The following is a 15269-nucleotide window of genomic DNA, read 5'->3' as shown; positions in this document are numbered from 1 at the left end:
GAAAGATAAGTTTGGATAGACCAAGCCATACAAGATGAGGATGGCTTAACTTATTTGGATAGGCTAGGATTTTTTCCAGCATTTTTTTAGCAGCTGTGTCATTTTGACGAGTGAAATTTCATGCAGATCTTCAATATAAAAAATTGATCAAAACAGAACTGTTCTTGCTATAGGAAGATGGAGATCTCAAGACTCACCCACTTGTCCTTCTCTTGCCCCTGAGTCTGCCCCAGACCCTGGACTGCAGCCCTCAGCACTGTGAGACCTGAGCAGATGGTTCAAAATCTGGTCACAGGCCACTAAATTTCCACTTAAAACCATTGTCACAGAATCATTCATGATTTAGAGCTGGGAGATTTGTGTAAACTAAACTCCATTTTGCTGCTGACCAAATTGTGGAATGAAGGACCTTTCTGTCATGTCTAAAGTTCATAGCTACTCAATGGCAGAGACAAAAAAACTATATGGGCACCTTGATTCCTGCCCCCTCCTATTTCTACCACATCCCATTGAAACTTTCACCAGTGAAATATGATTGAAATTTTTGAACTTGCACCTGCTAATGATCCCTCCATTACTAACTATTCCCATACTCAGATGTTGTGTACATACTTCTGCATGGTTCTCATATGTGTAGCAGCAATTTTGTCTGGACTGTAGACGAAGCTTGTGGAGGTGAATGACCCGCCCACATGCATGGCATCCACTAATTATCATGGCGTCCAGAAAACTCCCCAAAAATTACTGGAATATATGTTGAGCCAAGGAGTAGGTAGAACAGTGCCCAGTAGGGGAAGCTCACAGAAGGTGGGAATAGAGGAGACGGTGACAGTCCCTGGGACAGTGTCTACTGAGCTAGATAAAGGTTGAACCTGAGGTGTCAGATTCACCAACAGGACCTACGGGATAGAGGGAAATGGTAATTCTAGGTATGACTGCCTGGTTGCTGCCAGCAGCTTCAACCACATTGACAGCATGTACATGATTTGGGGAAGAAAAAGGATGTACAATACCAACAAGTAAGAGAGCTGTAAATTCTTGGGAGTCAGCCCCCAGCTTCTCTGAAGAGGGAGCGCCTCCAGAAAAGCAGAGATTGGAAGATGTTTCCCTAGCAGCAAGAGATGGGTAAGCAGCACACCTAAAGTCCAGGAGGCAGCAGATGCTGCCTTCCTTCCTCACTTTCACTGTCACTGCCCCACCTCCACCCCCCACACCCTGCCCCTAGCAAGTATCAGCAGCCCAAAGGAGTCTTAGAGCTCTAGGGGACTTGGAGCTCCAGAAACAAAAGCGAGCTCTACCAACAAGTCCAATGTAGAAAACTATGGGGAATGACACTGATTGGTCCTGTTTGCATTACCTGATGACTCCGGGACCAATAGCCATGGTGGGAAGGATGTGATACCATAAGCGGCACACCCTGCCTCAGGTGCCTGTTGAGCCAAACAGCCCCCACAACCACATGTTAGGGGAGGACCAGCAGGACCTCAAAGGTGAAGAGAGGTGTTGTTACTGGAGGGAGAAGCGGTAACCACACCAAGAAAGCAGGTATCTACTGCAGACTCCACCTGCGGGATTTCTGGATGGTTAACCTAAAAAGGTCAAGAATAAAAGGAATGAATAAGTTGAAATTACTTTAGAGAGGAATTTCTGAAAAAGAAGATGCCAAGATAAGACTTTAAGTTTCTCCAAGAAGTTAATTTGGAAAAAAGACAAGGAGCTAAGTCAACCAAGAAACAGAAGTACAGGAATGAGAAGACAAAAGAAATAAACTAAGATCAATGAAAGTTGTCACACAGGCCAGGCACAGTGGCTCACGCCTGTAATCCCAGCACTCTGGGAGGCCGAGGCTGGTGGATCACCTGAGGTCAGGATTTCGAGGCCAGCCTGGCCAACGCAGTGAAACCTGTCTCTATTAAAAATACAAAAAATTAGCTGGACGAGGTAGTGGGTGCCTGTAATCCCAGCTACTTGGGAGGCTGAGGCAGGATACTTGCTTGAACCTGGGAGGCAGAGGTTGCAGTGAGCTGACATCATGCCACTGCACTCCAGCCTGGGCAACAATTATTTTTCAAAAAGAAAAAAAATGTTGTCACGTAGCAGCACCTCCTAAACCACCCTGACACAACCCTGCCTGATAGATTATCACCCCCACTAAAAACTGAGAAATCTGAGTTTCACAAAGTGAAATAACTCACCCAAGGTCATTCAGCTAGTTATGCGGCTGGATTGGAAATTTAACTCAGGTTTGACTGACCTCCAAGCCCCTCCTACCTCCTTTCATGTCTCTCTGCCCCCTCCCCACCATACTACCTTCCCATCCTGCAGCGTTTTAAAATCAATCATGAGGACTTTGAAGCTTGTGTGAATATTTTGGAAAATGCAGTAACATCCATATAAGAATTCAATAACTACTTTGAGTTTAAATGGAATGGAGACAATTGGAAAGCCAGGAAGGTGTGAGGTAGGGCTTCTCCCATGTTCATGCTGTAACATCTCTGTGTGCTTGTTAAAACTGCACCGTCCAGGTCCTCATCCCCAGAGATTCCAATGCTTTGGGTCTGGGGTGAGGCCCCAGAAGTGCAACTGCAACAAGCATCAGCTGATTCTGAGGTCATCCTTCAGAAACTCTGGAGAGAGACCAGGGAGGAATTCACGACAAGGGGCTGTGATTACAGAATAAAAAGGAGAAAGGTGTTTGCCATCTAATATTGTCAGAACTAGAAAAGAAGAAAAAGAAATGTGTCAAAGGCAACCACTAAATCTACTTATCTGCCTTTGACGATGAATGCAGTCTTTATCCCAGGGAGAGAATATTCTGGAAGAGCTGGGCAACTGGTAAAAGGAAGAGGAGAAGGGGGAGGTGGCTCCTACATCACTAAGTGGCAAGGTACTAAACCTAAGCTAAGGCTTAAAATAATTATTAATACTTGCTTTAAGGTTATAAAAGAGTAAGGAATGAAAATAAGGACAAGAATGCAGTAAGTCAATGTTATTGATTTACACTGTGAAAGAAATGCCAGAGCTATTATTTAGATGTCAAAATAACTCCAAGAAGAGTACAAGGCTGTTTTGATCATTTGAAACCAAATACCTGCCTTCTTTGAGATGAGGCTTTCAGACACAGAGCCTCCTTAAATCCCACTGCGATGTTCTGCGCAGGTCATATTTCCTCTTCAAAGGTTATTCCCTGTTAAATTATCTGCAATTTCAAAAAGAACAAGTCGTTGTCCCGCTTTCAGTCCCCTTCTCTTAAAAGCATGTTTTGACTAAGATTAATTTATAGCCCAAGGAGATTTAGAGAAAGGAAAAAGCCTTGAAATTGCAAGTAAAAATAACGAAGAATTCCAGTCGCTTCTTAAATATCAAGTAATGTTGTTTTGGGAATAGGACCAGCTTTGCAGTGCTACAGGTAAATGGACTGACTGCGGGATTTGCAGCTTCCAGGAGACACTTGGGTGGGGGCGGGGAATCTAGCTCGATGCTGCAGGGCATGGAGGAGCCCAACACTGGCAATTTGCTGAACCTCTCAGCAGTTCACCAGACAAGAAGTAGTAAAGCAGGAAAAATGAGGACGCAGATGCTTAGCACCTTCTCCGGAGCGCTGGGAGGCTAATGACTGAATGCTCAGGAACACTGGTGAGGGGGTCAGTCAGTGGGATGGCTTGGTGCATTTGACTTCAGGCTTCTGGGAAGCGCACTTGTCTCCAGTGGAGAACTGTGTCTCCACCACTCCTGTCACGACAGATGTGCTCGCTGAGAGTAGTATTATAGACTAAAGAAGACCCTTTAAGGATTTTCTTCAATTTTTCCACAATAATTTCTCATTTGTGCTTTTTTTTTAATGCGTGCCTTTATGTGTGTTAGGAATCTCTGCGTCAGGCATACGTGAAGCCCTTGCTGACCAAAGCAATAACTAGTTATCAAGGACCACTGAAGGGTCCCCAGCAGAGCCTGCCAGAGCTAACAGTTGTAGGTTTCACTCGCCCACTTTACAAGACAAACTTCCTTATACCTCTCTGCTTTTACATATACTCACTTGGATCATTCCAATTCCAGTGGGGTTTTTTTAATTACTCAAATTCCTGGACGGAAAAGACGTTTTCAGTAGGATAAGGTATTAAGTGAACAGTGGCTTTGATCTGTTGGCATTTCCTGAGTCCTTGGACTTTCAACTCTGGCCTAATTCTTATTCCCTTAGAAGATCTGTTAGTTTGCTGAGCCTGCCATCACAGGATACGAAAGACTAGGTGGCTTCCACAACAGACATTTGTTTTCTCAGGGTTCTGGAAACTGGAAGTCCAAGATCAAGGTGTCCACAAGTCCGTTTTCTCCTGGGGACTCTGTCCTTGGCTTGCTGATAGCCACCTTCTCATTGCATCTTCACAAGGTCACCCCTTTATGCACACACACCCTGGTGTCACTCCCTTCTTATAAGGACACCACCCTTATGACCTCATTTAACCTTAATTATCTCCTGAAATGCTCTTTTCCCAAATACAGTCACATTGGGGTTAGGACTCCAACACGAATTCTGTGGGACTACAATTCAGTTCATGATAAAGGATATCCCAGAAATATTAACAGAGTTAATTATTAAGACTCTGAAGAGGCCGGTGTGGTGGCTCATGCCTGTAATCCCAGCACTTTGGGAGGCGGAGGCAGGAAGGTTGCTTGAGCCCAGGAGTTCAAGACCAGCCTGGGCAACATAGTAAGACCTCATTTCCACTAAAAACCTTAAAAAAAAATGGCCAGGCATGGTGGCATGCACCCTGTGGTCCCAGCTACTCAAGAGGTTGAGGTAGGAGGAGTTCTTGAGCCTAGCAGCAGGAGCCTGTAGTGAGCCATGATCACACCACTACACTCCAGCTTGGGTGACAGGACAAGATTCTAGTCATCTCAAAATAAAATAAAATAAAATAAAACTCTATAGAATGGTGGAGGGGTTTGAGATATTACTCTGTCACAACTTGAATCATAATATATCAATGTGTAAATAACATGGGTTAAACCATACCTCTAAAATAAGTCAACTATACATATAATAAAACCCCATATGCATGGGAGAAGATTGATACTTTTTCTAGTCTTTATTTTTTGATATAATCGAAAGAGACTTCCATTCAATCGGAAACCCTTGGACATTCATTTTATATCCAAATGATAAAGTATGTCAAAATACATGTCTTAGAAACCACTTGCATTTAGTTTCTGATGGGAGAAAAAAATGTGGATATAGCATTTAATAAATAAGATACGAGAGCTTTTCACTCAATATCCTTAAGGTCCAAAAATCTGCTGCTGCTAAACTTAAAAGCAATTACTGTTTTATAAACAATGAGGCATAATCCAGAAGGCACTAAATTCAAGATGTGTAAAATCTGTGTAAATCATCAAAAGTGACTAGCCGATGGAGATTTGTGGTCTCTGGCACTAAATCGCCATTGGCCCATGGTACTTAATATTTTTCTTTGTCAAGGTACATGACTCTAAAACTCCATGAGGATTGACAAATACCTATTTTGCAAATGGGCCAATGTAGCCAAGCGACAGTCTATGACATGTGATCGTTTAAGGGAGAGGTAAGATCCTGGAACTAAATTGTCCTAAATTGTGTTAAACTATATGCCCATGACAGATTTAACTAATCTCTACTGATGGATTTTTCTGAAAGGCGTAGTGCACAGTCTTTTCTGGCAGCTCACAACATCTCTACCAGGCGCTCCACATCTGACACCATCAAGGTGAAAATGCACCGGTGCCTTCTTAGCCTAACCAATACCATTAGCTCAGATTTCCCATTTATCTTTCTATCCTTTATTATTTTCTCCTTGCTTCCAGCATTGGATTACTTTCTTTTAAGTCATATTTCTTTGTATAACTACACTTTCATCCAGTGTATGCCACCTCCCACGGAAGTTTTCTTTACGCTCCTCCAATGCTGGAGGGTTCTGGAGACTAATATCTACTAGCCATCATTAGCCAAGTGCGATGATAGAAAAGATGACATAGTTATGAGTGAAACATAAGAAGAAATAGTGCAGAGTACAGACTTCTTAGGAAAAATATTTGTATACTTATGACATATTTTGCCATAAGGTCCCTGATTCAACACAAAAAATTTGGCCAGTTATGGCATCCAAACTGGGAAAGCACTCACTGTCAACACCTCCTCTAAAGTGGAAAACACCAAGGTCATTTTCTCCTGGCAGTGGCACCGAGGTTCTGAAGAACTTCCACACACAGGCACTGTACTCTCCAATTTCTTTTCTAATTGCTGTTACCAAATGATTGACCCAAAAAGCAAAATGTAGGAATATTAACTACATTCTCTTATTGGTAATCAAATGGCATTTTACTTCACCAAGGAATATTTACAGTGAGCAGTATAAAACATTATATTCACGTCTCATTCCCAAGTGGAAACCACCTGTTCCCTGGGTTCACCATATGCTTATTTAGGGAACTCTGATATGAATCATCATTGTTATTCATTCATTCATTCATTCAACAAATATTCCTTGAGTTTTGACTAGAAACTACGCCTGGTCCTGGAAACACATTGCGAGATATGCAGACATGATCCCAGCCTTCAGGAAGCTTCAGTCCAGCATCAGCACTAGAAGGGAAGCAGGTTAGAAAGCATCAACATACTTCTCTCTTTTGCAGAATTTCTGTTTGTTCTGATCTTGGAGACATCCTTCTGCCAGTGGAAAGATAAGGAATACAGAAAGAATGCAAAGAGATAGGCCAAGATGAGCTTCACCTTCATGCACTCAAGAGGATGATGTTGCAGGAAGAGCTAGTGTTTCGGGCTGGGCTGTTGACCTGAGAAGGAATGTCCAGCGTTTCTCCTCCCCTTGGCATATCAAAAGCCAGTAGTGGAAGACTAAAATAGGAAATGTTTATAAAACCTGTTCAGCAGTTCACCAACAAGAAGCAGTAAAGTAGGAAAAACAGGGACAGAGATGCCAGGAGGAAAGATGCCAGGGGTCAATTGGGAAAAGTGGGAACCCAAAGCCAGGAGGTCAAACCAAGCCAACAGCTGTCCTGTTTTTCAGTGAGTATATCCTGTCTTTCCACATATGTCAGGTTATAGAAAGAGCAAACTAACAGGCTACCCCATATCCCAATCCAGAGCATGGACACATCCTAGCAAATTGAACTGCTCAAAAAGCAGTCTGGGCTGGGGATGGTGGCATGCCTGTAATCCCAGAACTTTGGGAGGCCAAGGCAGGAAGATCGCTTGAGGCAAGGAGTTTGAGACCAGTCTGGGCAACATAGCAAGATCCTATTGCTACAAAAAATTAAGAAATTAGCAAGGAGCACCGGTGCACACCTGTAGTCCCAGCTACTCAGGAGGCAGAGGCAGGAGGATTGCTTGAGCCCAGGAGTTAAAGGTTACAATGAGCTATGATCATACCACTGCACTCCAGCTGGGGCAATAGAGCAAGACCCTGTCTCTAAAACGCTTTAAAAACAATAGGCAAAAACATTTCAAGGGAAATCTTGAAGATCAGCTGTCCCAGGCCACTTTATCCTCACATGGCAGAGACCCTGAGCTGAGAGGCAGCAAGCCAAGTACTTCCCTGACCTTGTGGATCCCCAGCCTGGCGCCAGGTAGAGAATAAAGCTCAGGGGTCTGCAGATACCAAAAGCCTGCCAGGGAGAAATAGCAGATGTGTCCCTGAGATAGTGCCTAAGCCCAAAGAACAGACCACAAGTTCACAGTTACAGACAGGAGAATCAGCATGGGGTGGGGGATGGGGCAGAAAGCTGTGTAAACATGCAACCCCACCACACACCCTACAACCATTTTAGGGACAGACACAGAGGGCAGCACTTTGAGCATGATTCTCTTTGGGCTATTCCAAAAGAAGCTATGTAAATTCAATGGGGACTTTTTAAATTAAATTGGATAACACTAAGATTTAAACTGAATGGGACTAGAGGTCATATTTTACCCAATAACTTGTGGAGTGGGTTCAGGAGAAGATCAGATCAAAGTAAAAGCACAGTGGCTCACACCTGTAATCCCAGCACTTTGGGAGGCAGGTGGATCACCTGAGGTCAGGAGTTTGAGACCAGCTTGGCCAACATGGTGAAACCCCTGTCTCTACTAAAAATAAAAAAAAAAAAAAAATAGCCAGATGTGGTAGCTTACATCTGTAATCCCAGCTACTAGGGAGGCTGAGCCAAGAGATTCACTTGAACCTGAGAGGTGGAGGTTGCATTAAGCCAAGATTGACCCATTGTACTCAGCCTGGACAACACAGCAAGACTCCAAATTACAAAGAAAGAAAGAAAACGAAGTAAAGGAGTTACATTTTCTCTGTAGCATGAGTTAAATAGACTGCCTGGCCAGATGCAGTAGCTCATGCCTGTAGACCTAGTATTCTGGAGGCTGAGGCAAGAGGATGCCTTGAGCTCAGGAGTTCAAGGCTGCAGTGAGCTATGATCTCACTACTGTGCTCTAGCCTGAGTGACAGAGCAACACCATCTCTAGTTAATTAATTGGTTAATTAAGTAATTGGTGCTCTTCTTGTCCCCGTTTTACAGATGAGGAGGTGGGGCACAGGATGGATGGAAACTTTCCACAGTCACAGAACTAATAAGTGATGCCAAGGACTCAAACCTGGTGGGGGCCCACTGTAGAACCCATGCTGGTCCTCCATATCCCCAAGGCCCTGGTCAGAACACAACTAAGCAGACAGCTTGGGTCATCAGGGCATCCATTACATCCAAAGGAAGACACCCTGCGATGTTTCAAAAGAAAAAGTCCCCTACCAGCCAATGAAGCTACCTGATTTCTAAGTATCTTGTGCCCAGTAACAAAATCTACCCTCGAAACTTAAAAAAAAAAAAAAAAAAAGATAAATATAAGCACATAACAGCAGCAGCAATAGTTGAGATGAGAACAATTAAGAAAAAAGGAAAGTTAGGTCTCCTGTGAGAATTGTATTTTTAGGGAAAGAAAGAGAGGAAGAAGAATGATTTTTCTTTTGATGACTCTATATCAAACTCTGAGGTTTAATTAAAGAAATGACCTTGAACCACAGCAAAGAAAAATAAAAGACAATTTCCAGTAAGTATGCCAGATCAAATTAATGATTTACTTTTTATTTTTAAACTGAATTCAGCAGAGATTTACATGCATTAGGTTACAATGATTAACATCTGAAATTTGACCTTGAAATAATCTTTACATTGTAAATTCTTAATGATCAAAACAAGGTTCTCAGTGATTAGAACATATTAGTAATTAATTATTAAAGGAGAATAATTGCATATACAACATTCCTAAATCTCAAGGCTTTTAAAGCATTTGTACAAATGACTGGACATTTTTTAAATTTGAAAAAAAACCCTCCATCTGATTCTCATTTTCATTGTCAATACAATAACAAAAAAGGTACATACTTCTCTTCTCATTTTCTATCGTCTTGCAAGCTAGAAATTCTCACAACTACCTTCGATCCCATCAAAGCCAAAGAAAGAAAAGAAAATTGTTCTGTACAGATCTGTGACATTAAAAAAAATCCCAAAAACTTTTTCTCTAAGGGTAATAAAAGGTCAGTAGTTTTGACCATTTTTAAAAATTAATTTATAAATAATCACTTAAGATGGCACATGATCTTCCTGCTGTCCTGAACAACTCTGATGCCCAAACTCTTCATAGCACAATTGGAGCTCCCTAGCAAACTGATCCACCCAAATAATTTTTACTGGGTTGTAAGATTTTAAGAAATAACCATGCCTCACAGCATAGAGAAAAATAATTCAACCAGATATCTGTCCCATGCATTTGAGGTACTCTCTCTTAAAACTGTAACTCTTTTTAAGTTGGATGGTCTCACCTAGAGTAGATTTCTTATTGACACAGAAGGAACCCCAGAATGTGTACAGGCCAGGGCTGATCATGACTTCTGCTGGCCAAGGTTGTCCCAGAGCCAGGATGAGGGCCACACAGGTGTACTGGCCTCCCAAGGGCTGACCACGTGTGGTCAACCATCTGGAGAAAGATAAAAGTGCATCCCCTAAATTCTCCCCAATCCAGTCCCTTGTCCATGGAGTTTCATTAGAAGTGACAAAGCTGAATGAAGAAAAATAATAGGCAACTTGCCAGAGCATCTGATCTCTGTCATTTTCTGCATTGTTAAATATCACTTTTTGCAATTTGCTCTTTGTTGAGCTTTACCTTTTTTTCCAGTATAAAGATGCAATATTTAAAATGGTACCTGTATTAATTTTCTATCACTACATAACAAAAATGACCACAAACCTAGTATCTTAGAGCAATACAAATTTATAATCTCTCAGTTTCTGCATGCCAGGAGCCCAACACATGTAAAGTGGGTTCTCAGCTCATGGTCTCACAAGGCTGAAATCGACTTGCTAGCCAGGTCCATCCTCATATGGAGGTTCAGCCAGGGAAAGAGCCATCTCCAAGCTCCATCGGGTGGATGGCAAAATTCATTTGTCTGTGGCTCTATGATTGAGGTCCCCATTTTCTTTGCTAGCCATCATCTAGGAACCATTCTCAGTGACTAGAGGTGGCTTTCAAGCCCTTGACAAATGGTCCCCTCATAGGCCCTCTCCACTTCAGATCACCCTCTTCAGGAAGGACCTAGACACAGTTAAGGACTCACCTGATCAGACCAGGCCCACCAGGAGAGTCTTTCCTTTAATTGCCTCATCAAAACCAGCTGATTTGGGACCTTGATTACATCTACAAAATCCTTTCACCTTTGTCTTATAACACTGCATTCACAGTCCCGTCCACACTTAAGAAGGAAGGAGAGGCCGGGCGCAGTGGCTCACGCCTATAATCCCAGCACTTTGGGAGGCTGAGGCAGGCGGATCACAAGGTCAAGAGATCGAGACCATCCTGGTCAACGTGGTGAAACCCCGTCTCTACTAAAAATACAAAAATTAGCTGTGCATGGTGGTGCACGCCTGTAGTCCCAGCTACTCGGGAGGCTGAGGCAGGAGAATTGCTTGAACCCAGGAGGCAGAGGTTGCAGTGAGCCGAGATCGCACCATTGCACTCCAGCCTGGGTAATAAGAGCGAAACTCCATCTCAAAAAAAAAAAAAAAAGAAGGAAGGGGATTAGATATGGTTTTCACCAGAGGCAGGAATTGGGGCCATCTCAGAATGTTATTGGTTGTGTTACTTTGGAGAACCCTGGCACATACACAAGGTTATTGTGTGAGTTACAATTCAGGTCCACTCGCATCTCTCCAAACCCAGGCTGTCTTGTATTTTAACTACCTTCACACGAGGGGAGAGAATGATAACCCTCAAGGATGTTTAAATGCTCACTTCAGCCCAGAGGGTTCCAGCAGACTTGAATTCCATATAATCTTGAGATTGTCATTGCTTTACTTTACCCAGAAACCAGTGACTATCAATTCTGCACCCCCACCAGACTTTTCTGTAGGCACAATTAGTGTTCTCAGCCTAATGACACAGAAAGTGGAAGACAATAAACAGAGAACGCTCCTGTTGCAATGGATATGATATTAACTATCAGACATGATTTCACCTGCAAATGACTAAAACCCCAACCAAACAGGGCTTAAACAACAATAAAGATGTTTCTATACGAGGTCTGGAAACCGAGAGGCTCCAGGTTGATTATTCAACTGCTAATAAAGTACATGGGTTCTTTCCTTCTTTCTCCTCTGCCACCCTTAGGGTGTTGACTTGGAAATATCGCCCATTATATTCCCAGAGAGGTTGCTATAGATCCAGGTATCACATAGTGATGACATCTAGAAACACAACGTGGTCCTTCTCACTTGCCTCTTTTTACCTTTTAGAATAGAGGCTGAGAAGAGCTAAACTACACTGCAAAATAATGAAAAACACCAATACTTCATGAATCCTTCCACAAAAAGTATATAAAACACTTCCAAACTCATTCTATGAGGCCAGTATTACCATGATATCAAAACCATAACAAAGATATTACAAGAAAAGAAAACTATAGACCAATATCCCTTATGAATATAGACACAAAGAATCCTCAACAAAATACTAACAGACTGGAAACAGCAACATAAAAACAGGTTTATGTACTATGACCAAGTGGGATTTATCTCAGGAATGCAAGGTTGGTTGATATGAAAATCAATCAATGTAATATACCTTATTAATGGAAAAAAGTGCAAAAACCACATGATCTGATATAAAAAAGCATTTAACAAAATCCAACACTCTTCCATGATGAAAACAATAAATAAAATAGAAATAGAAGGGAACGTTCTCTGCCTGACAAAGGGCATATACAAAAACTCATAGCTAATATCATATTCTTCATTGAAAATTTACAAATTGTAATTGTATATATTTATGAGGTACAGAGATTTATGATATATTTATACAATATGGAATGATTAAATCAAGCTACTAACATATCCAACCTCAAATACTTATCATTTTTTGTGGTGAGAGCATTTGAAATTTACTCTCTCTGCAATTTTGAAATATACAATACACTATTGTTAATTATAGGCACCCTATTGTACAATATGTCTCCAAAACTCATTCCTTCTAACTGAAACTTTATACCCTTTGACCATAATCTCCTTGTTCTTCTCACAACTCCAGCCTCTGGCAACCACCACTCTACTCCCTGCTTCTATGAGTTTGATTGTTTCAGATTCCATATACAAGATCATGTAGTAAGATCATGTAGCGTTTGTCTTCTGCACTTGACTTATTACATTTAGCATAATGTCCTCCAGGCTCATCCATGTTGTTGCAAATAAGAGAATTTCCTTCTTTTTTAAGGCTAAATGGTATTTCATTGTGTATATACACCACATTTTCTTTATCTATTCATTCACTGATAAACATTTAGGTTGATTTCATAATCTGGCTATGGTGAATTATGCTGCAAGGAACACAGGAGTGCAGATATGTCTTTGACATACTGATTTCAAATCCTTTGGATATATCCCCAGAGATTACTGGATCATATGGTAATTCTATTTTTAGTTTCTTGAGGAATCTCCATACAATTTTCCATAATGGCCACACTATCCCATCAACAGTGTGTAAGGAGTCCCTTTGCTCCACATCCTTGCCAACACTTATCTTGCATCTTTTTGATAACAGCCACTCTGACAGAAGTGAGGTGATATTTCATCATAGTTTTAATTTGCATTTCCCTAATGGTTAGTGATGTTGAGCACTTTTTCATATAGCTGTTGGCAATTTATGTCTTTTTTTTTTTTTGAGACAGTCTCTCTCTGTCACCCAGACCAGAGAGTAGTGGTGCAGTCTCAGCTCACTACAACCTCCACCTCCTGGGTTCAAGCGATTCTTGTGCCCAGCCACTTGAGTAGCTAAGACTACAGGTACATGTCGCCATGCCCAGCTAATTTTTGTGTTTTGGGCAGAGGCAGGGTTTCACCATGTTGGCCAACCTGGTCTCAAACTTCTGGGCTCAAGCAATCCACCTGCCTCGTCTTCCCAAAGTGCTAGGATTACAGCCATGAGTCACCATGCCCAGCCTGTATGTATTCTTTTAAGAAATGTTTATTCAAGTCCTTTGACCATTGTTAACTGGATTATTTGTTTTCTTGCTATTGAGTTGTTTGAGTTCCTTATAGATTTTGGATATTAATCCCTTATCACATGTATGATTTGCAAATATGTTCTCCCAATCTATAGGTTGTTTCTTCACTCTGTTGTTTCCTTTGTGGTAAGCTTTTTAGTTTGAAGTAATCCCATTTTTCTATTTTTGCTGTGCCTGTGATTTTGGAGTCAAATTCAAAAAAATCATTGCCCAAACCAATGTCATGTAGTTGGACCTTTATCTCCTACCATATACAAAAAGTAATTGAAATAAATCAAAGTCCCGAATGCAAGAGCTAAAACTCTAAAACTCTTAGAAGAAAAAAAGTAAGTATAAGCCTTCATGATCTTCAATTAGGCAATGGTTTCCTTGATATGACATCAAAAGCACAAATAACCAAATGAAACAAATAGATAAATCAGGCTTCATCAAAATCGAAAACTTTTGTGCTTCAAAGGACATGTCAGGAAAGTGCAAAGGCAACCCACAGAATAGGAGAAGCTTTTTCAAATCATATGTATCTGTTAAGGATCTAGGATTCATGATCTATAAAGAAATCTTACAACTTAACAATAAAAAGACAAATAATTCCATTGTTAAATGCAAATCAAAACCACCAGATACCTCCTCACACCCACCAGCATGGCTTCAAGCAAGAAGACAAAAAAACAACTGTTGGTGAGAATGTGGAGAAACTGGGACCCTCATACATTACTGGTGGGAACATAGGATGATGCAGCCACTTTTTTTTTTTTTTTTTTTTTTTTTTTTGAGATGGAGTCTTGCCCTGTTGCCCAGTCTGGATTATAATGGCATGATCTCAGCTCACTGCAACCTCCACCTCCCGGGTTCAAGCAATTCTCCAGCTTCATCCTCCCAAGTAGCTGAGACTACAGGTGCACGCCACCACCATACCTGGCTAATTTTTGTATTTTTAGTAGAAACAGGGTTTCACCATATTGGCCAGGCTGGTCTCAAACTCCTGACCTCAAGTGAGCTGCCCCCCTCAGCCTCCCAAAGTACTAGGATTACAGGCATGAGCCACCATGCTTGGCCTATGCAGCCACTTTTAAAAACAGTTTGGTGGTTCCTCAAAATTCCATTCCTAGTTATATACCCAAGAGAACTAAAAACATATGCTCACACTAGAACTTGTATAGAAATGTTCAAAGCAGCATTATTCGTAAGAGCCAAAGAGTGGAAACAACCTAAATAAATGTTCATAAACTGATGAATGAACAAATAAAACACAATATATCATATAGTGGAATATTACTACACATAAAAATTAAAGTACAGATATATGCTACAACCTGGATGAACTTTGAAAACATTATGCTGAGTGAAAGAAGCCAGTCACAAAAGGCCATGTATTGTATGATTCCTTTTTTTTTTTTTTTTTTTTTTTTTTGAGATGGAGTTTCACGCTTGTTACCCAGGCTGGAGTACAATGGCACAATCTTGGCTCACCACAACCTCCAACTCCTGGGTTCGAGCAATTCTCCTATTTCAGCCTCCCAAGCAGATGATTCCTTTATATTCCTTTATTACATGACCCAGATCCCTTTGTTATATGAAATACCCAGATTCTTTTATTATATGAAATACCAGATAGAGAAATCCATAGAGACAGAAAGATTGGTGGGTGCCTAGTGCTGAAGGGAGGCTGTGGTAGGCAGTGACTGC

This window comes from Sapajus apella, unplaced genomic scaffold (assembly GCF_009761245.1).
Source record: "Sapajus apella isolate SASKATOON/1434 unplaced genomic scaffold, GSC_monkey_1.0 scaffold8, whole genome shotgun sequence".
Taxonomy (NCBI): domain Eukaryota; kingdom Metazoa; phylum Chordata; class Mammalia; order Primates; family Cebidae; genus Sapajus; species Sapajus apella.
The sequence above is the reverse complement of the archived record's forward strand: the minus strand, read 5'-3'. Positions refer to the sequence as shown.